This window comes from Procambarus clarkii, chromosome 22, assembly GCF_040958095.1.
Source record: "Procambarus clarkii isolate CNS0578487 chromosome 22, FALCON_Pclarkii_2.0, whole genome shotgun sequence".
Classification (NCBI taxonomy): Eukaryota; Metazoa; Arthropoda; class Malacostraca; order Decapoda; family Cambaridae; genus Procambarus; species Procambarus clarkii.
The window spans coordinates 1,857,141-1,884,252 of record NC_091171.1 but is presented as its reverse complement, the minus strand read 5'-3'; positions in this window follow the sequence as shown (position 1 = coordinate 1,884,252).

The following is a 27,112-nucleotide window of genomic DNA, read 5'->3' as shown; positions in this document are numbered from 1 at the left end:
TGTGTCTAGTGCCAGGTCCACAAGTGTGTCTGGTGCCTGGCCTATAAGTGTGTCTGGTGCCAGGCCCACAAGTGTGTCTGGTGCCAGGTCCCCAAGTGTGCCTGGTGCCAGGCCCACAAGTGTGTCTGGTGCCAGGCCTACAAGTGTGTATAGTGCCAGGCCCACAAGTGTGTCTGGTGCCAGGTCCCCAAGTGTGTCTGGTGCCAGGCCCACAAGTGTGTCTGGTGCCAGGTCCCCAAGTGTGTCTGGTGCCAGGCCCACAAGTGTGTCTGGTGCCAGGTCCACAAGTGTGTTTGGTGCCAGGTTCATAAGTGTGTCTGATGCCAGGTCCACAAGTGTGTCTTGTGACAGGTCCACAAGTGTGTCTGGTGCCAGGCCCACAAGTGTGTCTGGTGCCAGGTCCACAAGTGTCTGGTGCCAGGCCCACAAGTGTGTCTGGTGCCAGGCCCACAAGTGACTGGTGCCAGGCCCACAAGTGTGTCTGGTGCCAGATCCACAAGTGTCTGGTGCCAGGTCCACAAGTGAATGGTGCCAGGTCCACAAGTGTGTCTTGTGACAGGTCCACAAGTGTGTCTGGTGCCAGGTCCATAATAGTGCCTGGTGCCAGGCCCACAAGTGTCTGGTGTCAGGTCCACAAGTGTGTCTGATGCCAGGTCCACAAGTGTGTCTGGTGTCAGGTCAACTAGTGTCTGGTGAAAGGCCCACAAGTGTCTGGTGCCAGGTCCACAAGTGTGTCTGATGCCAGGTCCACAAGTGTGTCTGATGCCAGGCCCACAAGTGTCTGGTGCCAGGTCCACAAGTGTGTCTGATGCCAGGCCCACAAGTGTGTCTGGTGCCAGGCCCACAAGTGTGTCTGGTGCCAGGCCTACAAGTGTGTCTGGTGCCAGGCCCACAAGTGTGTCTGGTGCCAGGTCTACAAGTGTGTCTGGTGCCAGGCCCACAAGTGTGTCTGGTGCCAGGCCTACAAGTGTGTCTGGTGCCAGGTCCACAAGTGTCTGGTGCCAGGTCCACAAGTGTCTGGTGCCAGGTCCACAAGTGTCTGGTGCCAGGTCCACAAGTGTCTGGTGCCAGGTCCACAAGTGTCTGGTGCCAGGTCCACAAGTGTCTGGTGCCAGGCCCACAAGTGTGTCTGGTGCCAGGTACTCAAGTGTGTCTGGTGCCAGGTCCACAAGTGTCTGGTGACAGGTCCACAAGTGTGCCTGGTGCCAGGTCCAAAAGTTTGTCTGGTGCCAGGTCCACAACTGTCTGGTGTTAGGTCCACAAGTGTCTGGTGCCAGGTCCACAAGTGTGTCTGGTGCCAGGTCTACAAGTGTCTGGTGCCAGGTCCACAAGTGTCTTGTGCCAGGTCCACAAGTATCTGGTGCCAGGATCACAAGTGTCTGTTGCCAGGCCCACAAGTGTGTCTGGTGCCAGGCCTACAAGTGTGTCTGGTGCCAGGTCCACAAGTGTGTCTTGTGACAAGTCCACAAGTGTGTCTGATGCCAGGTCCACAAGTGTGTCTTGTGCCAGGTCCACAAGTGTGTCTGGTGCCAGGCGCACAAGTGTGTCTGGTGCCAGGTCCACAAGTGTCTCGTGCCAGGTCCACAAGTGTCTGGTGCCAGGTCCACAAGTGTGTCTGGTGCCAGGTTCACAAGTGTCTGGTGCCAGGTTCACAAGTGTCTAGTGCCAGACCCACAAGTGTGTTTGGTGCCAGGTCCACAAGTGTGTCTGGTGCCAGGTCCACAAGTGTGTCTGATGCCAGGTCCACAAGTGTGTCTTGTGCCAGGTCCACAAGTGTCTGGTGCCAGGTCCACAAGTGTCTGGTGCCAGGTCCACAAGTGTGTCTGATGCCAGGTCCACAAGTGTGTCTTGTGACAGGTCCACAAGTGTGTCTGATGCCAGGTCCACAAGTGTGTCTTGTGACAGGTCCACAAGTGTGTTTTGTGCCAGGTCCACAAGTGTGTCTGGTGCCAGGCCCACAAGTGTGTCTGGTGCCAGGTCCACAAGTGTCTGGTGTCAGGTCCACAAGTGTCTGGTGCCAGGTCCACAAGTGTGTCTGGTGCCAGGTCCACAAGTGTCTGGTGCCAGGCCTACAAGTGTGTCTGGTGCCAGGTCCACAAGTGTCTGGTGCCAGGCCTACAGGTGTGTCTGGTGCCAGGCCCACAAGTGTGTCTGGTGCCACTTCCACAAGTGTGTCTGGTGCCAGGCACACAAGTGTCTGGTGCTAGGTCCACAAGTGTGTCTGGTGCCAGGTCCACAAGTGTGTCTGGTGCCAGGCACACAAGTGTCTGGTGCTAGGTCCATAAGTGTGTCTGATGCCAGGTACACAAGTGTGTCTAGTGCCAGGTCCACAAGTGTGTCTGGTGCCTGGCCTATAAGTGTGTCTGGTGCCAGGCCCACAAGTGTGTCTGGTGCCAGGTCCCCAAGTGTGCCTGGTGCCAGGCCCACAAGTGTGTCTGGTGCCAGGCCTACAAGTGTGTATAGTGCCAGGCCCACAAGTGTGTCTGGTGCCAGGTCCCCAAGTGTGTCTGGTGCCAGGCCCACAAGTGTGTCTGGTGCCAGGTCCCCAAGTGTGTCTGGTGCCAGGCCCACAAGTGTGTCTGGTGCCAGGTCCACAAGTGTGTTTGGTGCCAGGTTCATAAGTGTGTCTGATGCCAGGTCCACAAGTGTGTCTTGTGACAGGTCCACAAGTGTGTCTGGTGCCAGGCCCACAAGTGTGTCTGGTGCCAGGTCCACAAGTGTCTGGTGCCAGGCCCACAAGTGTGTCTGGTGCCAGGCCCACAAGTGGCTGGTGCCAGGCCCACAAGTGTGTCTGGTGCCAGATCCACAAGTGTCTGGTGCCAGGTCCACAAGTGAATGGTGCCAGGTCCACAAGTGTGTCTTGTGACAGGTCCACAAGTGTGTCTGGTGCCAGGTCCATAATAGTGCCTGGTGCCAGGCCCACAAGTGTATGGTGTCAGGTCCACAAGTGTGTCTGATGCCAGGTCCACAAGTGTGTCTGGTGTCAGGTCAACTAGTGTCTGGTGAAAGGCCCACAAGTGTCTGGTGCCAGGTCCACAAGTGTGTCTGATGCCAGGTCCACAAGTGTGTCTGATGCCAGGCCCACAAGTGTCTGGTGCCAGGTCCACAAGTGTGTCTGATGCCAGGCCCACAAGTGTGTCTGGTGCCAGGCCCACAAGTGTGTCTGGTGCCAGGCCTACAAGTGTGTCTGGTGCCAGGCCCACAAGTGTGTCTGGTGCCAGGTCCACAAGTGTGTCTGGTGCCAGGCCCACAAGTGTGTCTGGTGCCAGGCCTACAAGTGTGTCTGGTGCCAGGCCTACAAGTGTGTCTGGTGCCAGGTCCACAATTGTCTGGTGCCAGGTCCACAAGTGTCTGGTGCCAGGTCCACAAGTGTCTGGTGCCAGGTCCACAAGTGTCTGGTGCCAGGTCCACAAGTGTCTGGTGCCAGGTCCACAAGTGTCTGGTGCCAGGTCCACAAGTGTCTGGTGCCAGGCCCACAAGTGTGTCTGGTGCCAGGTACTCAAGTGTGTCTGGTGCCAGGTCCACAAGTGTCTGGTGCCAGGTCCACAAGTGTGCCTGGTGCCAGGTCCAAAAGTTTGTATGGTGCCAGGTCCACAAGTGTCTGGTGTTAGGTCCACAAGTGTCTGGTGCCAGGTCCACAAGTGTGTCTGGTGCCAGGTCTACAAGTGTCTGGTGCCAGGTCCACAAGTGTCTTGTGCCAGGTCCACAAGTATCTGGTGCCAGGATCACAAGTGTCTGTTGCCAGGCCCACAAGTGTGTCTGGTGCCAGGCCTAGAAGTGTGTCTGGTGCCAGGTCCACAAGTGTGTCTTGTGACAAGTCCACAAGTGTGTCTGGTGCCAGGTCCACAAGTGTCTGGTGCCAGGTCCACAAGTGTGTCTGGTGCCAGGTGTACAAGAGTCTGGTGCCAGGTACACAAGTGTGTCTGGTGCCACGTGTACAAGAGTCTGGTGCCAGGTCCACAAGTGTGTCTGGTGCCAGGTCCACAAGTGTCTGGTGCCAGGTTCAAAAGTGTGTCTGGTGCCAGGTCCACAAGTGTATCTGGTGCCAGGTTCACAAGTGTGTCTGATGCCAGGTCCACAAGTGTGTCTTGTGCCAGGTCCACAAGTGTGTCTGGTGCCAGGCCCACAAGTGTGTCTGGTGCCAGGTCCACAAGTGTCTGGTGCCAGGTCCACAAGTGTCTGGTGCCAGGTCCACAAGTGTGTCTGGTGCCAGGCCCACAATTGTCTGGTGCCAGGTTCACAAGTGTCTAGTGCCAGACCCACAAGTGTGTTTGGTGCCAGGTCCACAAGTGTGTCTGGTGCCAGGTCCACAAGTGTGTCTGATGCCAGGTCCACAAGTGTGTCTTGTGCCAGGTCCACAAGTGTCTGGTGCCAGGTTCACAAGTGTCTGGTGCCAGGTCCACAAGTGTGTCTGATGCCAGGTCCACAAGTGTGTCTTGTGACAGGTCCACAAGTGTGTCTGATGCCAGGTCCACAAGTGTGTCTTGTGACAGGTCCACACGTGTGTTTTGTGCCAGGTCCACAAGTGTGTCTGGTGCCAGGCCCACAAGTGTGTCTGGTGCCAGGTCCATAAGTGTCTTGTGACAGGTCCACAAGTGTCTCTTGTGCCAGGTCCACAAGTGTGTCTGGTGCCAGGCCCACAAGTGTGTTTGGTGCCAGGTCCACAAGTGTGTCTGGTGCCAGGTCCACAAGTGTCTGATGCCAGGTCCACAAGTGTGTTTGGTGCCAGGTCCACAAGTGTCTGGTGCCAGCCCCACAAGTGTGTCTGGTGCCAGGTCCACAAGTGTGTCTGATGCCAGGTCCACAAGTGTGTCTTGTGACAGGTCCACAAGTGTGTCTGGTGCCAGGTCCACATGTGTGTCTGGTGCCAGGTCCACAAGTGTGTCTGGTGCCAGGTCCACAAGTGTCTGGTGCCAGCCCCACAAGTGTGTCTGGTGCCAGGTCCACAAGTGTGTCTGATGCCAGGTCGACAAAAGTGTCTTGTGACAGGTCCACAAGTGTGTCTGGTGCCAGGTTCACAACTGTGTCTTGTGACAGGTCCACAAGTGTGTCTGGTGCCAGGTCCGCAAGTGTCTGGTGCCAGGTCCACAAGTGTGTCTGGTGCCAGGTGTACAAGAGTCTGATGCCAGGTCCACAAGTGTGTCTGGTGCCAGGTGTACAAGAGTCTGGTGCCAGGTCCACAAGTGTGTCTGGTGCCAGGTCCACAAGTGTCTGGTGCCAGGTTCAAAAGTGTGTCTGGTGCCAGGTCCACAAGTGTGTCTGGTGCCAGGTTCACAAGTGTGTCTGATGCCAGGTCCACAAGTGTGTCTTGTGCCAGGTCCACAAGTGTGTCTGGTGCCAGGCCCACAAGTGTGTCTGGTGCCAGGTCCACAAGTGTCTGGTGCCAGGTCCACAAGTGTGTCTGATGCCAGGTCCACAAGTGTGTCTTGTGCCAGGTCCACAAGTGTCTGGTGCCAGGTCCACAAGTGTCTGGTGCCAGGTCCACAAGTGTCTGGTGCCAGGTCCACAAGTGTCTGGTGCCAGGTCCACAAGTGTGTCTGATGCCAGGTCCACAATTGTGTCTTGTGACAGGTCCACAAGTGTGTCTGATGCCAGGTCCACAAGTGTGTCTTGTGACAGGTCCACAAGTGTGTCTTGTGCCAGGTCCACAAGTGTGTCTGGTGCCAGGCCCACAAGTGTGTCTGGTGCCAGGTCCACAAGTGTCTTGTGACAGGTCAACAAGTGTGTCTTGTGCCAGGTCCACAAGTTTGTCTGGTGCCAGGCCCACAAGTGTGTTTGGTGCCAGGTCCACAAGTGTGTCTGGTGCCAGGTCCACAAGTGTCTGATGCCAGGTCAACAAGTGTGTTTGGTGCCAGGTCCACAAGTGTCTGGTGCCAGCCCCACAAGTGTGTCTGGTGCCAGGTCCACAAGTGTGTCTGATGCCAGGTCCACAAGTGTGTTTGGTGCCAGGTTCATAAGTGTGTCTGATGCCAGGTCTACAAGTGTGTCTTGTGACAGGTCCACAAGTGTGTCTGGTGCCAGGCCCACAAGTGTGTCTGGTGCCAGGTCCACAAGTGTCTGGTGCCAGGCCCACAAGTGTGTCTGGTGCCAGGCCCACAAGTGACTGGTGCCAGGCCCACAAGTGTGTCTGGTGCCAGATCCACAAGTGTCTGGTGCCAGGTCCACAAGTGAATGGTGCCAGGTCCACAAGTGTGTCTTGTGACAGGTCCACAAGTGTGTCTGGTGCCAGGTCCATAATAGTGCCTGGTGCCAGGCCCACAAGTGTCTGGTGTCAGGTCCACAAGTGTGTCTGATGCCAGGTCCACAAGTGTGTCTGGTGTCAGGTCAACTAGTGTCTGGTGAAAGGCCCACAAGTGTCTGGTGCCAGGTCCAAAAGTGTGTCTGATGCCAGGTCCACAAGTGTGTCTGATGCCAGGCCCACAAGTGTCTGGTGCCAGGTCCACAAGTGTGTCTGATGCCAGGCCCACAAGTGTGTCTGGTGCCAGGCCCACAAGTGTGTCTGGTGCCAGGCCTACAAGTGTGTCTGGTGCCAGGCCCACAAGTGTGTCTGGTGCCAGGTCCACAAGTGTGTCTGGTGCCAGGCCCACAAGTGTGTCTGGTGCCAGGCCTACAAGTGTGTCTGGTGCCAGGCCCACAAGTGTGTCTGGTGCCAGGTCCACAATTGTCTGGTGCCAGGTCCACAAGTGTCTGGTGCCAGGTCCACAAGTGTCTGGTTCCAGGTCCACAAGTGTCTGGTGCCAGGTCCACAAGTGTCTGGTGCCAGGTCCACAAGTGTCTGGTGCCAGGTCCACAAGTGTCTGGTGCCAGGCCCACAAGTGTGTCTGGTGCCAGGTACTCAAGTGTGTCTGGTGCCAGGTCCACAAGTGTCTGGTGCCTGGTCCACAAGTGTGCCTGGTGCCAGGTCCAAAAGTTTGTCTGGTGCCAGGTCCACAAGTGTCTGGTGTTAGGTCCACAAGTGTCTGGTGCCAGGTCCACAAGTGTGTCTGGTGCCAGGTCTACAAGTGTCTGGTGCCAGGTCCACAAGTGTCTTGTGCCAGGTCCACAAGTATCTGGTGCCAGGATCACAAGTGTCTGTTGCCAGGCCCACAAGTGTGTCTGGTGCCAGGCCTACAAGTGTGTCTGGTGCCAGGTCCACAAGTGTGTCTTGTGACAGGTCCACAAGTGTGTCTGGTGCCAGGTCCACAAGTGTCTGGTGCCAGGTCCACAAGTGTGTCTGGTACCAGGTGTACAAGAGTCTGGTGCCAGGTCCACAAGTGTGTCTGGTGCCAGGTGTACAAGAGTCTGGTGCCAGGTCCACAAGTGTGTCTGGTTCCAGGTCCACAAGTGTCTGGTGCCAGGTTCAAAAGTGTGTCTGGTGCCAGGTCCACAAGTGTGTCTGGTGCCAGGTTCACAAGTGTGTCTGATGCCAGGTCCACAAGTGTGTCTTGTGCCAGGTCCACAAGTGTGTCTGGTGCCAGGCCCACAAGTGTGTCTGGTGCCAGGTCCACAAGTGTCTGGTGCCAGGTCCACAAGTGTCTGGTGCCAGGTCCACAAGTGTGTCTGGTGCCAGGCCCACAATTGTCTGGTGCCAGGTTCACAAGTGTCTAGTGCCAGACCCACAAGTGTGTTTGGTGCCAGGTCCACAAGTGTGTCTGGTGCCAGGTCCACAAGTGTGTCTGATGCCAGGTCCACAAGTGTGTCTTGTGCCAGGTCCACAAGTGTCTGGTGCCAGGTCCACAAGTGTCTGGTGCCAGGTCCACAAGTGTGTCTGATGCCAGGTCCACAAGTGTGTCTTGTGACAGGTCCACAAGTGTGTCTGATGCCAGGTCCACAAGTGTGTCTTGTGACAGGTCCACAAGTGTGTTTTGTGCCAGGTCCACAAGTGTGTCTGGTGCCAGGCCCACAAGTGTGTCTGGTGCCAGGTCCACAAGTGTCTGGTGTCAGGTCCACAAGTGTCTGGTGCCAGGTCCACAAGTGTGTCTGGTGCCAGGTCCACAAGTGTCTGGTGCCAGGCCTACAAGTGTGTCTGGTGCCAGGTCCACAAGTGTCTGGTGCCAGGCCTACAAGTGTGTCTGGTGCCAGGCCCACAAGTGTGTCTGGTGCCAGGTCCACAAGTGTGTCTGGTGCCAGGCACACAAGTGTCTGGTGCTAGGTCCACAAGTGTGTCTGGTGCCAGGTCCACAAGTGTGTCTGGTGCCAGGCACACAAGTGTCTGGTGCTAGGTCCATAAGTGTGTCTGATGCCAGGTCCACAAGTGTGTCTAGTGCCAGGTCCACAAGTGTGTCTGGTGCCTGGCCTATAAGAGTGTCTGGTGCCAGGCCCACAAGTGTGTCTGGTGCCAGGCCCACAAGTGTGTCTGGTGCCAGGTCCACAAGAGTGTCTAGTGCCAGGTCCACAAGTGTGTCTGGTGCCAGGCCCACAAGTGTGTCTGGTGCCAGGTCCACAAGAGTGTCTAGTGCCAGGTCTACAAGTGTGTCTGGTGCCAGGTCCACAAGTGTGTCTGGTGCCAGGTCCACATGTGTGTCTGGTGCCAGGTCCACAAGTGTGTCTGGTGCCAGGTTCACATGTGTGTCTGGTGCCAAGTCCACATGTGTGTCTGGTGCCAGGTCCACAAGTGTGTCTGGTGCCAGGTCCACATGTGTGTCTGGTGCCAGGTCCACAAGTGTCTGGTGCCAGCCCCACAAGTGTGTCTGGTGCCAGGTCCACAAGTGTGTCTGATGCCAGGTCCACAAGTGTGTCTTGTGACAGGTCCACAAGTGTGTCTGGTGCCAGGTTCACAAGTGTGTCTGGTGCCAGGTCCACAAGTGTCTGGTGTCAGGTCCACAAGTGTGTAGTGCCAGACCCACAAGTGTGTTTGGTGCCAGGTCCACAAGTGTGTCTTGTGCCAGGTCCACAAGAGCCTGGTGCCAGCCCCACAAGTGTGTCTGGTGCCAGGTCCACAAGTGTGTCTGGAGCCAGGTCCACAAGTGTGTCTGGTGCCAGGTCCACAAGTGTGTCTGATGCCAGGTCCACAAGTGTGTCTGATGCCAGGTCCACAAGTGTGTCTTGTGACAGGTCCACAAGTGTGTCTTGTGACAGGTCCACAAGTGTCTGGTGTCAGGTCCACAAGTGTGTAGTGCCAGACCCACAAGTGTGTTTGGTGCCAGGTCCACAAGTGTGTCTGGTGCCAGGTCCACAAGTGTCTGGTGCCAGCCCCACAAGTGTGTCTGGTGCCAGGTCCACAAATGTGTCTGGTGCCAGGTCCACAAGAGTGTCTAGTGCCAGGTCCACAAGTGTGTCTGATGCCAGGTCCACAAGGGTGTCTAGTGCCAGGTCCACAAGTGTGTCTGGTGACAGGTCCACATGTGTGTCTGGTGCCAGATCCACAAGTGTCTGGTGTCAGGTCCACAAGTGTGTAGTGCCAGACCCACAAGTGTGTTTGGTGCCAGACCCACAAGTGTGTTTGGTGCCAGGTCCACAAGTGTGTCTGGTGCCAGGTCCACAAGTGTGTCTGATGCCAGGTCCACAAGTGTGTCTTGTGCCAGGTCCACAAGTGTCTGGTGCCAGGTCCACAAGTGTCTGGTGCCAGGTCCACAAGTGTGTCTGATGCCAGATCCACAAGTGTGTCTTGTGACGGGTCCACAAGTGTGTCTGATGCCAGGTCCACAAGTGTGTCTTGTGACAGATCCACAAGTGTGTCTTGTGCCAGGTCCACAAGTGTGTCTGGTGCCAGGCCCACAAGTGTGTCTGGTGCCAGGTCCACAAGTGTCTTGTGACAGGTCCACAAGTGTGTCTGGTGGCAGGCCCACAAGTGTGTTTGGTGCCAGGTCCACAAGTGTGTCTGGTGCCAGGTCCACAAGTGTCTGATGCCAGGTCAACAAGTGTGTTTGGTACCAGGTCCACAAGTGTCTGGTGCCAGCCCCACAAGTGTGTCTGGTGCCAGGACCACAAGTGTGTCTGATGCCAGGTCCACAAGTGTGTCTTGTGACAGGTCCACAAGTGTGTCTGGTGCCAGGCCCACATGTGTGTCTGGTGCCAGGTCCACAAGTGTGTCTGGTGCCAGGTCCACAAGTGTCTGGTGCCAGCCCCACAAGTGTGTCTGGTGCCAGGTCCACAAGTGTGTCTGATGCCTGGTCCACAAAAGTGTCTTGTGACAGGTCCACAAGTGTGTCTGGTGCCAGGTTCACAAGTGTGTCTGGTGCCAGGCCCACAAGTGTGTCTGGTTCCAGGTCCACAAGAGTGTCTAGTGCCAGGTCCACAAGTGTGTCTGGTGCCAGGCCCACAAGTGTGTCTGGTGCCAGGTCCACAAGAGTGTCTAGTGCCAGGTCCACAAGTGTGTCTGGTGCCAGCCCCACAAGTGTGTCTGGTGCCAGGTCCACAAGTGTGTCTGGTGCCAGGTCCACATGTGTGTCTGGTGCCAGGTCCACAAGAGTGTCTAGTGCCAGGTCCACAAGTGTGTCTGGTGCCAGGTCCACAAGTGTGTCTGGTGCCAGGTCCACAAGTGTCTGGTGCCAAGTCCACATGTGTGTCTGGTTCCAGGTCTACATGTGTGTCTGGTGCCAGGTCCACATGTGTGTCTGGTGCCAGGACCACATGTGTGTCTGGTGCCAAGTCCACATGTGTGTCTGGTGCCAGGTCCACAAGTGTGTCTAGTGCCAGGTCCACAAGTGTGTCTGGTGCCAGGTCCACAAGCGTCTGGTGCCAAGTCCACATGTGTGTCTGGTGCCAGGTCCACAAGTGTGTCTGGTGCCAGGTCCAGAAGTGTCTCGTGCCAGATCCACAAGTGTGTCTGGTGCCAGGTCCACAAGTGTGTCTGGTGCCAGGTCCACAAGTGTCTGGTGCCAGCCCCACAAGTGTGTCTGGTGCCAGGTCCACAAATGTGTCTGGTGCCAGGTCCACAAGAGTGTCTAGTGCCAGGTCCACAAGTGTGTCTGATGCCAGGTCCACAAGGGTGTCTAGTGCCAGGTCCACAAGTGTGTCTGGTGACAGGTCCACATGTGTGTCTGGTGCCAGATCCACAAGTGTCTGGTGTCAGATCCACAAGTGTGTAGTGCCAGACCCACAAGTGTGTTTGGTGCCAGACCCACAAGTGTGTTTGGTGCCAGGTCCACAAGTGTGTCTGGTGCCAGGTCCACAAGTGTGTCTGATGCCAGGTCCACAAGTGTGTCTTGTGCCAGGTCCACAAGTGTCTGGTGCCAGGTCCACAAGTGTCTGGTGCCAGGTCCACAAGTGTGTCTGATGCCAGATCCACAAGTGTGTCTTGTGACGGGTCCACAAGTGTGTCTGATGCCAGGTCCACAAGTGTGTCTTGTGACAGATCCACAAGTGTGTCTTGTGCCAGGTCCACAAGTGTGTCTGGTGCCAGGCCCACAAGTGTGTCTGGTGCCAGGTCCACAAGTGTCTTGTGACAGGTCCACAAGTGTGTCTGGTGGCAGGCCCACAAGTGTGTTTGGTGCCAGGTCCACAAGTGTGTCTGGTGCCAGGTCCACAAGTGTCTGATGCCAGGTCAACAAGTGTGTTTGGTACCAGGTCCACAAGTGTCTGGTGCCAGCCCCACAAGTGTGTCTGGTGCCAGGACCACAAGTGTGTCTGATGCCAGGTCCACAAGTGTGTCTTGTGACAGGTCCACAAGTGTGTCTGGTGCCAGGCCCACATGTGTGTCTGGTGCCAGGTCCACAAGTGTGTCTGGTGCCAGGTCCACAAGTGTCTGGTGCCAGCCCCACAAGTGTGTCTGGTGCCAGGTCCACAAGTGTGTCTGATGCCTGGTCCACAAAAGTGTCTTGTGACAGGTCCACAAGTGTGTCTGGTGCCAGGTTCACAAGTGTGTCTGGTGCCAGGCCCACAAGTGGGTCTGGTTCCAGGTCCACAAGAGTGTCTAGTGCCAGGTCCACAAGTGTGTCTGGTGCCAGGCCCACAAGTGTGTCTGGTGCCAGGTCCACAAGAGTGTCTAGTGCCAGGTCCACAAGTGTGTCTGGTGCCAGCCCCACAAGTGTGTCTGGTGCCAGGTCCACAAGTGTGTCTGGTGCCAGGTCCACATGTGTGTCTGGTGCCAGGTCCACAAGAGTGTCTAGTGCCAGGTCCACAAGTGTGTCTGGTGCCAGGTCCACAAGTGTGTCTGGTGCCAGGTCCACAAGTGTCTGGTGCCAAGTCCACATGTGTGTCTGGTTCCAGGTCTACATGTGTGTCTGGTGCCAGGTCCACATGTGTGTCTGGTGCCAGGACCACATGTGTGTCTGGTGCCAAGTCCACATGTGTGTCTGGTGCCAGGTCCACAAGTGTGTCTAGTGCCAGGTCCACAAGTGTGTCTGGTGCCAGGTCCACAAGCGTCTGGTGCCAAGTCCACATGTGTGTCTGGTGCCAGGTCCACAAGTGTGTCTGGTGCCAGGTCCAGAAGTGTCTCGTGCCAGATCCACAAGTGTGTCTGGTGCCAGGTCCACAAGTGTGTCTGGTGCCAGGTCCACAAGTGTCTGGTGCCAGGTCCACAAGAGTGTCTAGTGCCAGGTCCACAAATGTGTCTGGTGCCAGGTCCACAAGTGTGTCTGGTGCCAGGTCCACAAGTGTGTCTGGTGCCAGGTCCACATGTGTGTCTGGTGCCAGGTCCACATGTGTGTCTGGTGCCAGGTCCACAAGTGTGTCTGGTGCCAGGTCCACAAGTGTCTGGTGCCAGCCCCACAAGTGTGTCTGGTGCCAGGTCCACAAGTGTGTCTGATGCCAGGTCCACAAGTGTGTCTTGTGACAGGTCCACAAGTGTGTCTGGTGCCAGGTTCACAAGTGTGTCTGGTGCCAGGTCCACAAGTGTCTGGTGTCAGGTCCACAAGTGTGTAGTGCCAGACCCACAAGTGTGTTTGGTGCCAGGTCCACAAGTGTGTCTGGTGCCAGGTCCACAAGAGCCTGGTGCCAGCCCCACAAGTGTGTCTGGTGCCAGGTCCACAAGTGTGTCTGGTGCCAGGTCCACAAGTGTGTCTGGTGCCAGGTCCACAAGTGTGTCTGATGCCAGGTCCACAAGTGTGTCTGATGCCAGGTCCACAAGTGTGTCTTGTGACAGGTCCACAAGTGTGTCTTGTGACAGGTCCACAAGTGTCTGGTGTCAGGTCCACAAGTGTGTAGTGCCAGACTCACAAGTGTGTTTGGTGCCAGGTCCACAAGTGTGTCTGGTGCCAGGTCCACAAGTGTCTGGTGCCAGCCCCACAAGTGTGTCTGGTGCCAGGTCCACACATGTGTCTGGTGCCAGGTCCACAAGAGTGTCTAGTGCCAGGTCCACAAGTGTGTCTGATGCCAGGTCCACAAGGGTGTCTAGTGCCAGGTCCACAAGTGTGTCTGGTGACAGGTCCACATGTGTGTCTGGTGCCAGGTCCACAAGTGTCTGGTGCCAAGTCCACATGTGTGTCTGGTGCCAGGTCCACAAGTGTGTCTAGTGCCAGGTCCACAAGTGTGTCTGGTGCCAGGTCCACATGTGTGTCTGGTGCCAGGACCACAAGTGTCTGGTGCCAAGTCCACATGTGTGTCTGGTGCCAGGTCCACAAGTGTGTCTAGTGCCAGGTCCACAAGTGTGTCTGGTGCCAGGTCCACAAGTGTGTCTGGTGCCAGGTCCACAAGTGTCTGGTGCCAAGTCCACATGTGAGTCTGGTGCCAGGTCCACAAGTGTGTCTGGTGCCAGGTCCAGAAGTTTCTCGTGCCAGATCCACAAGTGTGTCTGGTGCCAGGTCCACAAGTGTGTCTGGTGCCAGGTCCACAAGAGTGTCTAGTGCCAGGTCCACAAGTGTCTGGTGCCAGGTCCACAAAAGTGTCTTGTGACAGGTCCACAAGTGTGTCTGGTGCCAGGTTCACAAGTGTGTCTGGTGCCAGGCCCACAAGTGTGTCTGGTGCCAGGTCCACAAGAGTGTCTAGTGCCAGGTCCACAAGTGTGTCTGGTGCCAGGCCCACAAGTGTGTCTGGTGCCAGGTCCACAAGAGTGTCTAGTGCCAGGTCCACAAGTGTGTCTGGTGCCAGCCCCACAAGTGTGTCTGGTGCCAGGTCCACAAGTGTGTCTGGTGCCAGGTCCACATGTGTGTCTGGTGCCAGGTCCACAAGAGTGTCTAGTGCCAGGTCCACAAGTGTGTCTGGTGACAGGTCCACAAGTGTCTGGTGCCAAGTCCACATGTGTGTCTGGTGCCAGGTCCACATGTGTGTCTGGTGCCAGGTCCACATGTGTGTCTGGTGCCAGGTCCACATGTGTGTCTGGTGCCAAGTCCACATGTGTGTCTGGTGCCAGGTCCACAAGTGTGTCTAGTGCCAGGTCCACAAGTGTGTCTGGTGCCAGGTCCACAAGCGTCTGGTGCCAAGTCCACATGTGTGCCTGATGCCTGGTCCACAAGTGTGTCTGGTGCCAGGTCCAGAAGTGTCTCGTGCCAGATCCACAAGTGTGTCTGGTGCCAGGTCAACAAGTGTGTCTGGTGCCAGGTCCACAAGTGTCTGGTGCCAGGTCCACAAGAGTGTCTAGTGCCAGGTCCACAAGTGTGTCTGGTGCCAGGTCCACAAGAGTCTGGTGCCAGCCCCACAAGGGTGTCTAGTGCCAGGTCCACAAGTGTGTCTGGTGACAGGTCCACATGTGTGTCTGGTGCCAGGTCTACAAGTGTCTGGTGCCAAGTCCACATGTGTGTCTGGTGCCAGGTCCACAAGTGTCTGGTGCCAAGTCCACATGTGTGTCTGGTGCCAGGTCCACATGTGTGTCTGGTGCCAGGTCCACATGTGTGTCTGGTGCCAGGTCCACATGTGTGTCTGGTGCCAAGTCCACATGTGTGTCTGGTGCCAGGTCCACAAGTGTGTCTAGTGCCAGGTCCACAAGTGTGTCTGGTGCCAGGTCCACAAGCGTCTGGTGCCAAGTCCACATGTGTGCCTGGTGCCAGGTCCACAAGTGTGTCTGGTGCCAGGTCCACAAGAGTGTCTAGTGCCAGGTCCACAAGTGTGTCTGGTGCCAGGTCCACAAGTGTGTCTGGTGCCAGATCCACAAGTGTGTCTGGTGCCGGGTCCACATGTGTGTCTGGTGCCAGGTCCACATGTGTGTCTGGTGCCAGGTCCACAAGTGTGTCTGGTGCCAGGTCCACAAGTGTCTGGTGCCAGCCCCTCAAGTGTTTCTGGTGCCAGGTCCACAAGTGTGTCTTATGCCAGGTCCACAAGTATGTCTTGTGACAGGTCCACAAGTGTGTCTGGTGCCAGGTTCACAAGTGTGTCTGGTGCCAGGTCCACAAGTATGGCTGGTGCCAGATCCACAAGTGTGTCTGGTGCCGGGTCCACATGTGTGTCTGGTGCCAGGTCCACATGTGTATCTGGTGCCAGGTCCACAAGTGTGTCTGGTGCCAGGTCCACAAGTGTTTGGTGCCAGCCCCACAAGTGTGTCTGGTGCCAGGTCCACAAGTGTGTCTTATGCCAGGTCCACAAGTATGTCTAGTGCCAGGTCCACAAGACTGTCTAGTGCCAGGTCCACAAGTGTGTCTGGTGCCAGGTCCACAAGAGTCTGGTGCCAGCCCCACAAGGGTGTCTAGTGCCAGGTCCACAAGTGTGTCTGGTGCCAGGTCCACAAGTGTCTGGTGCCAAGTCCACATGTGTGTCTGGTGCCAGGTCCACAAGTGTGTCTGGTGCCAGGTCCACATGTGTGTCTGGTGACAGGTCCACATGTGTGTCTGGTGCCAGGTCCACAAGTGTCTGGTGCCAAGTCCACATGTGTGTCTGGTGCCAGGTCCAAAAGTGTGTCTAGTGCCAGGTCCACAAGTGTGTCTGGTGCCAGGTCCACATGTGTGTCTGGTGCCAGGACCACAAGTGTCTGGTGCCAAGTCCACATGTGTGTCTGGTGCCAGGCCCACAAGTGTGTCTAGTGCCAGGTCCACAAGTGTGTCTGGTGCCAGGTCCACAAGTGTGTCTGGTGCCAGGTCCACAAGTGTCTGGTGCCAAGTCCACATGTGTGTCTGGTGCCAGGTCCACAAGTGTGTCTGGTGCCAGGTCCAGAAGTTTCTCGTGCCAGATCCACAAGTGTGTCTGGTGCCAGGTCCACAAGTGTGTCTGGTGCCAGGTCCACAAGAGTGTCTAGTGCCAGGTCCACAAGTTTCTGGTGCCAGGTCCACAAAAGTGTCTTGTGACAGGTCCACAAGTGTGTCTGGTGCCAGGTTCACAAGTGTGTCTGGTGCCAGGCCCACAAGTGTGTCTGGTGCCAGGTCCACAAGAGTGTCTAGTGCCAGGTCCACAAGTGTGTCTGGTGCCAGGCCCACAAGTGTGTCTGGTGCCAGGTCCACAAGAGTGTCTAGTGCCAGGTCCACAAGTGTGTCTGGTGCCAGCCCCACAAGTGTGTCTGGTGCCAGGTCCACAAGTGTGTCTGGTGCCAGGTCCACATGTGTGTCTGGTGCCAGGTCCACAAGAGTGTCTAGTGCCAGGTCCACAAGTGTGTCTGGTGCCAGGTCCACAAGTGTCTGGTGCCAAGTCCACATGTGTGTCTGGTGCCAGGTCCACATGTGTGTCTGGTGCCAGGTCCACATGTGTGTCTGGTGCCAGGTCCACATGTGTGTCTGGTGCCAAGTCCACATGTGTGTCTGGTGCCAGGTCCACAAGTGTGTCTAGTGCCAGGTTCACAAGTGTGTCTGGTGCCAGGTCCACAAGCGTCTGGTGCCAAGTCCACATGTGTGCCTGGTGCCAGGTCCACAAGTGTGTCTGGTGCCAGGTCCAGAAGTGTCTCGTGCCAGATCCACAAGTGTGTCTGGTGCCTGGTCAACAAGTGTGTCTGGTGCCAGGTCCACAAGTGTGTCTGGTGCCAGGTCCACAAGAGTGTCTAGTGCCAGGTCCACAAGTGTGTCTGGTGCCAGGTCCACAAGTGTGTCTGGTGCCAGATCCACAAGTGTGTCTGGTGCCGGGTCCACATGTGTGTCTGGTGCCAGGTCCACATGTGTGTCTGGTGCCAGGTCCACAAGTGTGTCTGGTGCCAGGTCCACAAGTGTCTGGTGCCAGCCCCACAAGTGTGTCTGGTGCCAGGTCCACAAGTGTTTCTTATGCCAGGTCCACAAGTATGTCTTGTGACAGGTCCACAAGTGTGTCTGGTGCCAGGTTCACAAGTGTGTCTGGTGCCAGGTCCACAAGTGTCTGGTGTCAGGTCCACAAGTGTGTAGTGCCAGACCTACAAGTGTGTTTGGTGCCAGGTCCACAAGTGTGTCTGGTGCCAGGTCCACAAGAGTCTGGTGCCAGGTCCAAAGTGTGTCTGCTGCCAACCCACAAGTGTGTCTGATGCCAGGTCCACAAGAGTGTCTGATGCCAGGTCCACAAGTGTGTCATGTGACAGGTCCACAAGTGTGTCTTGTGGCAGGTCCACAAGTGTCTGGTGTCAGGTCCACAAATGTGTAGTGCCAGACCCACAAGTGTGTCTGGTGCCAGGTCCACAAGTGTGTCTGGTGCCAGGTCCACAAATGTGTCTGGTGCTAGGTCCACAAGAGTGTCTAGTGCCAGGTCCACAAGTGTGTCTGATTCCAGGTCCACAAGGGTGTTTAGTGCCAGGTCCACAAGTGTGTCGGGTGACAGGTCCACATGTGTGTCTGGTGCCAGGTCCACAAGTGTCTGGTGCCAAGTCCACATGTGTGTCTGGTGCCAGGTCCACAAGTGTGTCTAGTGCCAGGTCCACAAGTGTGTCTGGTGCCAGGTCCACATGTGTGTCTGGTGCCAGGTCCACAAGTGTCTGGTGCCAAGTCCACATGTGTGTCTGTTGCCAGGTCCACAAGTGTGTCTAGTGCCAGGTCCACAAGTGTGTCTGGTGCCAGGTCCACAAGTGTGTCTGGTGCCAGGTCTACAAGTGTCTGGTGCCAAGTCCCCATGTGTGTCTGGTGCCAGGTCCACAAGTGTGTCTGGTGCCAGGTCCACAAGTGTCTGGTGCCAGGTCCACAAGAGTGTCTAGTGCCAGGTCTACAAGTGTGTCTGGTGCCAGGTCCAAAATTGTGTCTGGTGCCAGGTCCACAAGTGTGTCTGGTGCCAGGTCCACAAGTGTGTCTGGTGACAGGTCCACAAGTGTGTCTGGTGCCAGGTCCACAAGTGTGTCTGGTGCCTGGTCCACATGTGTGTCTGGTGCCAGGTCCACATGTGTGTCTGGTGCCAGGTCCACAAGTGTGTCTGGTGCCAGGTCCACAAGTGTGTCTGGTGCCAGGTCCACAAGTGTGTCTGGTGCCAGGTCCACATGTGTGTCTGGTGCCAGGTCCACATGTGTGTCTGGTGCCAGGTCCACAAGTGTGTCTGGTGCCAGGTCCACAAGTGTGTCTGGTGCCAGGTCCACATGTGTGTCTGGTGCCAGGTCCACATGTGTGTCTGGTGCCAGGTCCACAAGTTTGTCTGGTGCCAGGTCCACAAGTGTCTCGTGCAAGATCCACAAGTGTGTCTGGTGTCAGGCTCACAAGTGTCTGGTGCCAGGCCTACAAGTGTGTCTGGTGCCAGGCCTACAAGTGTGTTTGGTGCCAGGTCCACAAGTGTGTCTGGTGCCAGATCCACAAGTGTGTCTGGTGCCAGGTCCACAAGTGTCTGGTGTTATGTCCACAAGTGTGTCTGGTGCCAGGCCTACAAGTGTGTCTTGTGCCAGGTCCACAAGTGTCTGGTGCCAGGTCCACAAGTGTCTGGTGCCAGGTCCACAAGAGTGTCTGGTGCCAGGTCCACAAGTGTGTCTGGTGCCAGGTCCACAAGTGTGTCTGGTGCTAGGTGTACAAGAGTCTGGTGCCAGGTCCACAAGTGTGTCTGGTGCCAGGTCCACAAATGTGTCTGGTGCCAGGTCCACAAGTGTCTCGTGCCAGATCCACAAGTGTGTCTGGTGCCAGGTCCACAAGTGTGTCTGGTGCCAGGTCCACAAATGTCTGGTGCCAGGCCCACAAGTGTGTCTGGTGCCAGGCCCACAAGTGTGTCTGGTGCCAGGCCTACAAGTGTGTTTGGTGCCAGGTCCACAAGTGTGTCTGGTGCCAGATCCACAAGTGTGTCTGGTGCCAGGTCCACAAGTGTGTCTGGTGCCAGGTCCACAAGAGTGTCTAGTGCCAGGTCCACAAGTGTCTCTGGTGCCAGGTCCACAAGTGTGTCTGGTGCCAGGTCCACAAGTGTCTCGTGCCAGATCCACAAGTGTGTCTGGTGCCAGGTCCACAAGTGTGTCTGGTGCCAGGTCCACAAATGTCTGGTGCAAGGTCCACAAGTGTGTCTGGTGCCAGGCCCACAAGTGTGTCTGGTGCCAGGCCTACAAGTGTGTTTGGTGCCAGGTCCACAAGTATGTCTGGTGCTAGATCCACAAGTGTGTCTGGTGCCAGGTCCACTATTGTCTGGTGCCAGGTCCACAAGTGTCTGGTGCAAGGCCCACAAGTGTGTCTGGTGCCAGGTCCTCAAGTGTCTCTGGTGCCAGGTCCACAAGTGTGTCTGGTGCCAGGTCCACAAGTGTGCCTGATGCCAGGTCCACAAGTGTGTCTTGTGACAGGTCCACAAGTGTCTGGTGCCAGGTCCACAAGTGTATCTGGTACCAGGCCTACAAGTGTGTCTGGTGCCAGGTCCACAAGTGTGTCTGGTGCCAGGTCCACAAGTGTCTGATGCCAGGTCCTCAAGTGTCTCTGGTGCCAGGTCGACAAGTGTGTCTGGTGCCAGGTCCACAAGTGTGCCTGATGCCAGGTCGACAAGTGTGTCTAGTGTCAGGTCCACAAGAGTGTCTTGTGACAGGTCCATTATTGTGTCTGGTGCCAGGATCACAAGTGTGTCTGGTGCCAGGCCTACAAATGTATCTGGTACCAGGCCTACAAGTGTGTCTGGTGCCAGGTCCACAAGTGTGTCTGATGCAAGGTCCATAAGAGTGTCTGGTGCCAGGTCCACAAGTGTGTCTGGTGCCAGGCCCAAAAGTGTGTCTGGTGCCAGGCCCACAAGTGTGTCTGATGCCAGGTTCACAAGTGTGTCTGGTGCCAGGTCCACAAGTGTGTCTGGTGCCAGGTCCACAAGTGTGTCTGATGCCAGGTCCACAAGTGCGTCTGATGCCAGGTTCACCAGTGTGTCTGGTGCCAGGTCCACAAGTGTGTCTTGTGACATTTCCACAAGTGTGTCTGGTGCCAGGCCCACAAGTGTGTCTGGGGACAGGACCACAAGTGTGTCTGGTGCCAGGTCCACAAGTGTCTGGTGCCAGGCCCCAAGTGTCTCTGGTGCCAGGTCCACAAGTGTGTCTGGTGCCAGGTCCACAAGTGTCTGGTGCCAGGTCCACAAGTGTGTCTGGTGCCAGACCCACAAATGTTTCTGGTACTAGGTCCACAAGTGTGTCTGGTGCCAGGTCCACAAGTGTCTGGTGCCAGGTCCACAAGTACTCACCTAGTTGTGTTTGCGGGGGTTGAGCTCTGACTCTTTGGTCCCGCCTCTCAACCGTCAATCAACAGGTGTACAGATTCCTGAGCCTATCGGGCTCTGTCATATCTACACTTGAAACTGTGTATGGAGTCAGCCTCCACCACATCACTTCCTAATGCATTCCATTTGTCAACCACTCTGACACTAAAAAAGTTCTTTCTAATATCTCTGTGGCTCATTTGGGCACTCAGTTTCCACCTGTGTCCCCTTGTGCGTGTTCCCCTTGTGTTAAATAGACTGTCTTTATCTACCCTATCAATCCCCTTCAGAATCTTGAATGTGGTGATCATGTCCCCCCTAACTCTTCTGTCTTCCAGCGAAGTGAGGTTTAATTCCCGTAGTCTCTCCTCGTAGCTCATACCTCTCAGCTCGGGTACTAGTCTGGTGGCAAACCTTTGAACCTTTTCCAGTTTAGTCTTATCCTTGACTAGATATGGACTCCATGCTGGGGCTGCATACTCCAGGATTGGCCTGACATATGTGGTATACAAAGTTCTGAATGATTCTTTACACAGGTTTCTGAATGCCGTTCGTATGTTGGCCAGCCTGGCATATGCCGCTGAAGTTATCCGCTTGATATGTGCTGCAGGAGACAGGTCTGGCGTGATATCAACCCCCAAGTCTTTTTCCTTCTCTGACTCCTGAAGAATTTCCTCTCCCAGATGATACCTTGTATCTGGCCTCCTGCTCCCTACACCTATCTTCATTACATTACATTTGGTTGGGTTAAACTCTAACAACCATTTGTTCGACCATTCCTTCAGCTTGTCTAGGTCTTCTTGAAGCCTCAAACAGTCCTCTTCTGTTTTAATCCTTCTCATAATTTTAGCATCGTCCGCAAACATTGAGAGAAATGAATCGATACCCTCCGGGAGATCATTTACATATATCAGAAACAAGATAGGACCGAGTACAGAGCCCTGTGGGACTCCACTGGTGACTTCACGCCAATCGGAGGTCTCACCCCTCACCGAAACTCTCTGCTTCCTATTGCTTAGATACTCCCTTATCCACTGGAGCACCTTACCAGCTACACCTGCCTGTCTCTCCAGCTTATGTACCAGCCTCTTATGCGGTACTGTGTCAAAGGCTTTCCGACAATCCAAGAAAATGTGTCTTGGCACCAGACACAAGTGTGTCTGGTGCCAGGTCCACAAGTGTCTGGTGCCAGGTCCTCAAGTGTCTCTGGTGCCAGGTCCACAAGTGTGTCTAGTGCCAGGTCCACAAGTGTGTCTGGTGCCAGGTCCACAAGTGTCTGGTGCCAGGTCCTTAAGTGTCTCTGGTGCCAGGTCCACAAGTGTGTCTGGTGCCAGGTCCACAAGTGTGTCTGGTGCCAGGCCCACAAGTGTGTCTGATGTCAGGTTCACAAGTGTGTCTGGTGCCAGGTCCACAAGTGTGTCTGGTGCCAGGTCCACAAGTGTGTCTGATGTCAGGTTCACAATTGTGTCTGGTGCCAGGTCCATAAGAGTGTCTGGTGCCAGGTCCACAAGTGTGTCTGGTGTCAGGCCCACAAGGTTGTCTGATGCCAGGTTCACAAGTGTGTCTGGTGCCAGGTCCACAAGTGTGTCTGGTGCCAGGTCCTCAAGTGTCTCTGGTGCCAGGTCCACAAGTGTGTCTGGTGCCAGGTCCACAAGTGTGTCTGGTACCAGGTCCACAAGTGTGTCTGGTGCCAGGTCCACAAGTGTCTGGTGCCAGGTCCACAAGTGTGTCTGATGCAAGGTCCATAAGAGTGTCTGGTGCCAGGCCCACAAGTGTGTCTGATGCCAGGTTCACAAGTGTGTCTGGTGCCAGGTCCACAAGTGTGTCTGGTGCCAGGTCCACAAGTGTGTCTGGTGCCAGGTCCACAAGTGTGTCTGGTGCCAGGTTCACAAGTGTGTCTTGTGACATTTCCACAAGTGTGTCTGATGCCAGGTTCACAAGTGTGTCTGGTGCCAGGTCCACAAATGTGTCTGGTGCCAGGTCCACAAGTGTGTCTGATGCCAGGTCCACAAGTGTGTCTGATGCCAGATCCACAAGTGTGTCTTGTGACATTTCAACAAGTGTGCCTGGTGCCAGGCCCACAACTGTGTCTGGTGCCAGGACCACAAGTGTGTCTGGTGCCAGACCCACAAATGTTTCTGGTGCCAGGCCTACAAGTGTGTCTGGTGCCAGGTCCACAAGTGTGTCTGGTGCCAGGTCCACAAGTGTGTCTTGTGACAGGTCCACAAGTGTGTCTGGTGCCAGGTCCACAAGTGTGTCTGGTGACAGGTCCACAAGTGTGTCTGGTGCCAGACCCACAAATGTTTCTGGTGCCAGGCCTACAAGTGTGTCTGGTGCCAGGTCCACAAGTGTGTCTGGTGCCAGGTCCACAAGTGTGTCTTGTGACAGGTCCACAAGTGTGTCTGGTGCCAGGTCCACAAGTGTGTATGGTGCCAGGTCCACAAGTGTGTCTGGTGCCAGGTCCACAAGTGTGTCTTGTGCCAGGTCCACAAGTGTGTCTTGTGACAGGTCCACAAGTGTGTCTGCTGCCAGGTCCACAATTGTGTCGGGTGCCAGATCCACAAGTGTGTCTGGTGCCAGGTCCTCAAGTGTCTCTGGTGCCAGGTCCACAAATGTGTCTGGTGCCAGGTCCACAAGTGTGTCTTGTGACAGGTCCATAAGTGTGTCTTTTGCCAGGTCCATAATTGTGTCTGGTGGCAGGTCCCTACGAGTCTGGTGCCAGGTCCACAAGTGTGTCTTGTGACAGGTCGATAAGTGTGTCTGGTGCCAGACCCACAAGTGTGTCTGATGTCAGGTTCACAAGTGTGTCTGGTGCCAGGTCCACAAGTGTGTCTGGTGCCAGGTCCACAAGTGTCTGGTGCCAGGTCCTCAAGTGTCTCTGGTGCCAGGTCCACAAGTGTGTCTGGTGCCAGGTCCACAAGTGTGTCTGGTGCCAGGTCCACAAGTGTCTGGTGCCAGGTCCTTAAGTGTCTCTGGTGCCAGGTCCACAAGTGTGTCTGGTGCCAGGTCCACAAGTGTGTCTGGTGCCAGGCCCACAAGTGTGTCTGATGTCAGGTTCACAAGTGTGTCTGGTGCCAGGTCCACAAGTGTGTCTGGTGCCAGGTCCACAAGTGTGTCTGATGCAAGGTCCATAAGAGTGTCTGGTGCCAGGTCCACAAGTGTGTCTGGTGCCAGGCCCACAAGGTTGTCTGACGCCAGGTTCACAAGTGTGTCTGGTGCCAGGTCCACAAGTGTGTCTGGTGCCAGGTCCTCAAGTGTCTCTGGTGCCAGGTCCACAAGTGTGTCTGGTGCCAGGTCCACAAGTGTGTCTGGTACCAGGTCCACAAGTGTGTCTCTTGCCAGGTCCACAAGTGTCTGGTGCCTGGTCCTCAAGTGTCTCTGGTGCCAGGTCCACAAGTGTGTCTGGTGCCAGGTTCACAAGTGTGTCTGGTGCCAGGTCCACAAGTGTGTCTGGTGCCAGGTCCACAAGTGTGTCTGATGCAAGGTCCATAAGAGTGTCTGGTGCCAGGTCCACAAGTGTGTCTGGTGCCAGGCCCACAAGTGTGTCTGATGTCAGGTTCACAAGTGTGTCTGGTGCCAGGTCCACAAGTGTGTCTGGTGCCAGGTCCACAAGTGTGTCTGATGCAAGGTCCATAAGAGTGTCTGGTGCCAGGTCCACAAGTGTGTCTGGTGCCAGGTTCACAAGTGTGTCTTGTGACATTTCCACAAGTGTGTCTGATGCCAGGTTCACAAGTGTGTCTGGTGCCAGGTCCACAAGTGTGTCTGGTGCCAGGTCCACAAGTGTGTCTGATGCCAGGTCCACAAGTGTGTCTGATGCCAGGTCCACAAGTGTGTCTTGTGACATTTCCACAAGTGTGTCTGATGCCAGGCCCACAAGTGTGTCTGGTGCCAGGACCACAAGTGTGTCTGGTGCCAGACCCACAAATGTTTCTGGTGCCAGGCCTACAAGTGTGTCTGGTGCCAGGTCCACAAGTGTGTCTGGTGCCAGGTCCACAAGTGTGTCTTGTGACAGGTCCACAAGTGTGTCTGGTGCCAGGTCCACAAGTGTGTCTGGTGACAGGTCCACAAGTGTGTCTGGTGCCAGACCCACAAATGTTTCTGGTGCCTGGCCTACAAGTGTGTCTGGTGCCAGGTCCACAAGTGTGTCTGGTGCCAGGTCCACAAGTGTGTCTTGTGACAGGTCCACAAGTGTGTCTGGTGCCAGGTCCACAAGTGTGTCTGGTGACAGGTCCACAAGTGTGTCTGGTGCCAGGTCCACAAGTGTCTGGTGACAGGTCCACAAGTGTCTAGTGCCAGACCCACAAGTGTGTTTGGTGCCAGGTCCACAAGTGTGTCTGGTGCCAGGTCCACAAGTGTCTGGTGACAGGTCCACAAGTGTCTAGTGCCAGACCCACAAGTGTGTTTGGTGCCAGGTCCACAAGTGTGTCTGGTGCCAGGTCCACAAGTGTCTGGTGACAGGTCCACAAGTGTCTAGTGCCAGACCCACAAGTGTGTTTGGTGCCAGGTCCACAAGTGTGTCTGGTGCCAGGTCCACAAGTGTCTGGTGACAGGTCCACAAGTGTCTAGTGCCAGACCCACAAGTGTGTTTGGTGCCAGGTCCACAAGTGTGTCTGGTGCCAGGTCCACACCTCGACGCGTTATTATCTGACCGAGCACTATGGAGCACGTGGAAGAATAATTATTCGTTATAAGCTGAGTATCAGTGTAATTCTTGCTGATAATCCCAACGTCACGTGCCTCAGACTCTGACGCCACGACTTTCCTGTCCAAGTATGCACGCTCGCTGCTCACTCCGCAACACGAGCCACCGCCACACACACACACACTGGCGTCTCCCTCTCCTTCAACCCGCGCCCCCGCATTCACCACCGAAATTATTTATCACGAATAATACTATTTCGCGCAATTGTGGTTGAAATACTTTAATAAGGACTGGGTTGTGATTCTAGGGATTTAAATATTATTGCTTTCTCGTCTTATGGTGGTAAACGGGAAATGGAGAAGATTTTAGTTTTCTCCATGTCATTCACGCGTGACAGAAACACTATTACTTGATAACAATTGTAACTATGAACTCTAGATTTAGAATTATTTGGGAGTTATGTTATCCGCAAATAATTATCACACGGAATACTGATGATTTTAGAGAACCACATTCAATTCTCTAACACACTGGCAATAAATGTGTTTAACTAGATATAATCTGACGCAATGTTGGTGCTTTATTTCGTAAGAATTCCAGCATTAATACGCAGATATAATGGTTAGTTTATGTGAACATTACTGTTAGTAAATTTAGTGACTACTGTAATTAGTATATAATAATAATGATTTATTATAATACAATAGTAGTGTATTAGTGTTGGAAATTTCCAACACCATCCACAGAGCTGTCACCCACGTGATAACCTTTCACAGAACCGTCACACATATGATAACCATCCACAGAGCCCTCACGTGATAACCATCCACAGAGCCCTCACGTGATAACCATCCAAAGAGCCGTCACACACATATGATAACCATCCACAGAGCCGTCTCATACAAATGTTAACTATTCAAACATCTGTCACACACACGTGATAACCATCCACAGAGCCGTCTCATACAAATGTTAACTATTCAAACATCTGTCACACACACGTGATAACCATCCACAGAGCCGTTACACACATATGATAACCATCCACAGAGCCGTCACACATATGATAACCATACACAGAGCCGTTGCACACATATGATAACCATCCATAGAGCCGTCACACACGTGATAACCATCCAAGAGCAGTTACACACATATGATAACCATCCACAGAGCCGTTACACACATATGATAACCATCCACAGAGCCGTCACACATATGATAACCATACACAGAGCCGTTGCACACATATGATAACCATCCATAGAGCCGTCACACACGTGATAACCATCCACAGAGCAGTTACATGCATATGATAACCATCCACAGAGCCGTCACACATATGATAACCATACACAGAGCCGTTGCACACATATGATAACCATCCATAGAGCCGTCACACACGTGATAACCATCCACAGAGCAGTTACATGCATATGATAACCATCCACAGAGCCGTCACACACGTGTGATAACCATCCACAGAGCCGTCACACATGAGATAAAAATTCACAGAACCGTCACATGTGATAACCATCCACAGAGCCGTCAAACATGTGATAACAATTCACAGAACCGTCACATGTGATAACCATCCACAAAGTCGTCACACACGTGTGATAACCATCCACAGAGCCATCACACACGTGATAACGATTCACAGAGCCATCACACACGTGATAACGATTCACAGAGCCATCACACATGTGATAACCATTCACAAAGCCGTCACACACATGTGATAACCATCCACAGAACCGTCACACATGTGATAACCATTCACAGAACCGTCACACATGTGATAACCATCCACAGAACCGTCACCCACGTGATAACAATCCACAGAACCGTCACCCACGTGATAACCATCCACAGAACCGTCACACACACGTGATAACCATTCACAGAACCGTCACACACGTGATAACCATTCACAGAACCGTCACACATGTGATAACCATCCACAGAACCGTCACACACACGTGATAACCATCCACAGAACCGTCACACACACGTGATAACCATTCACAGAACCGTCACACACGTGATAACCATTCACAGAACCGTCACACACGTGATAACCATTCACAGAACCGTCACACACGTGATAACCATTCACAGAACCGTCACACATGTGATAACCATCCACAGAACCGTCACCCACGTGATAACCATCCACAG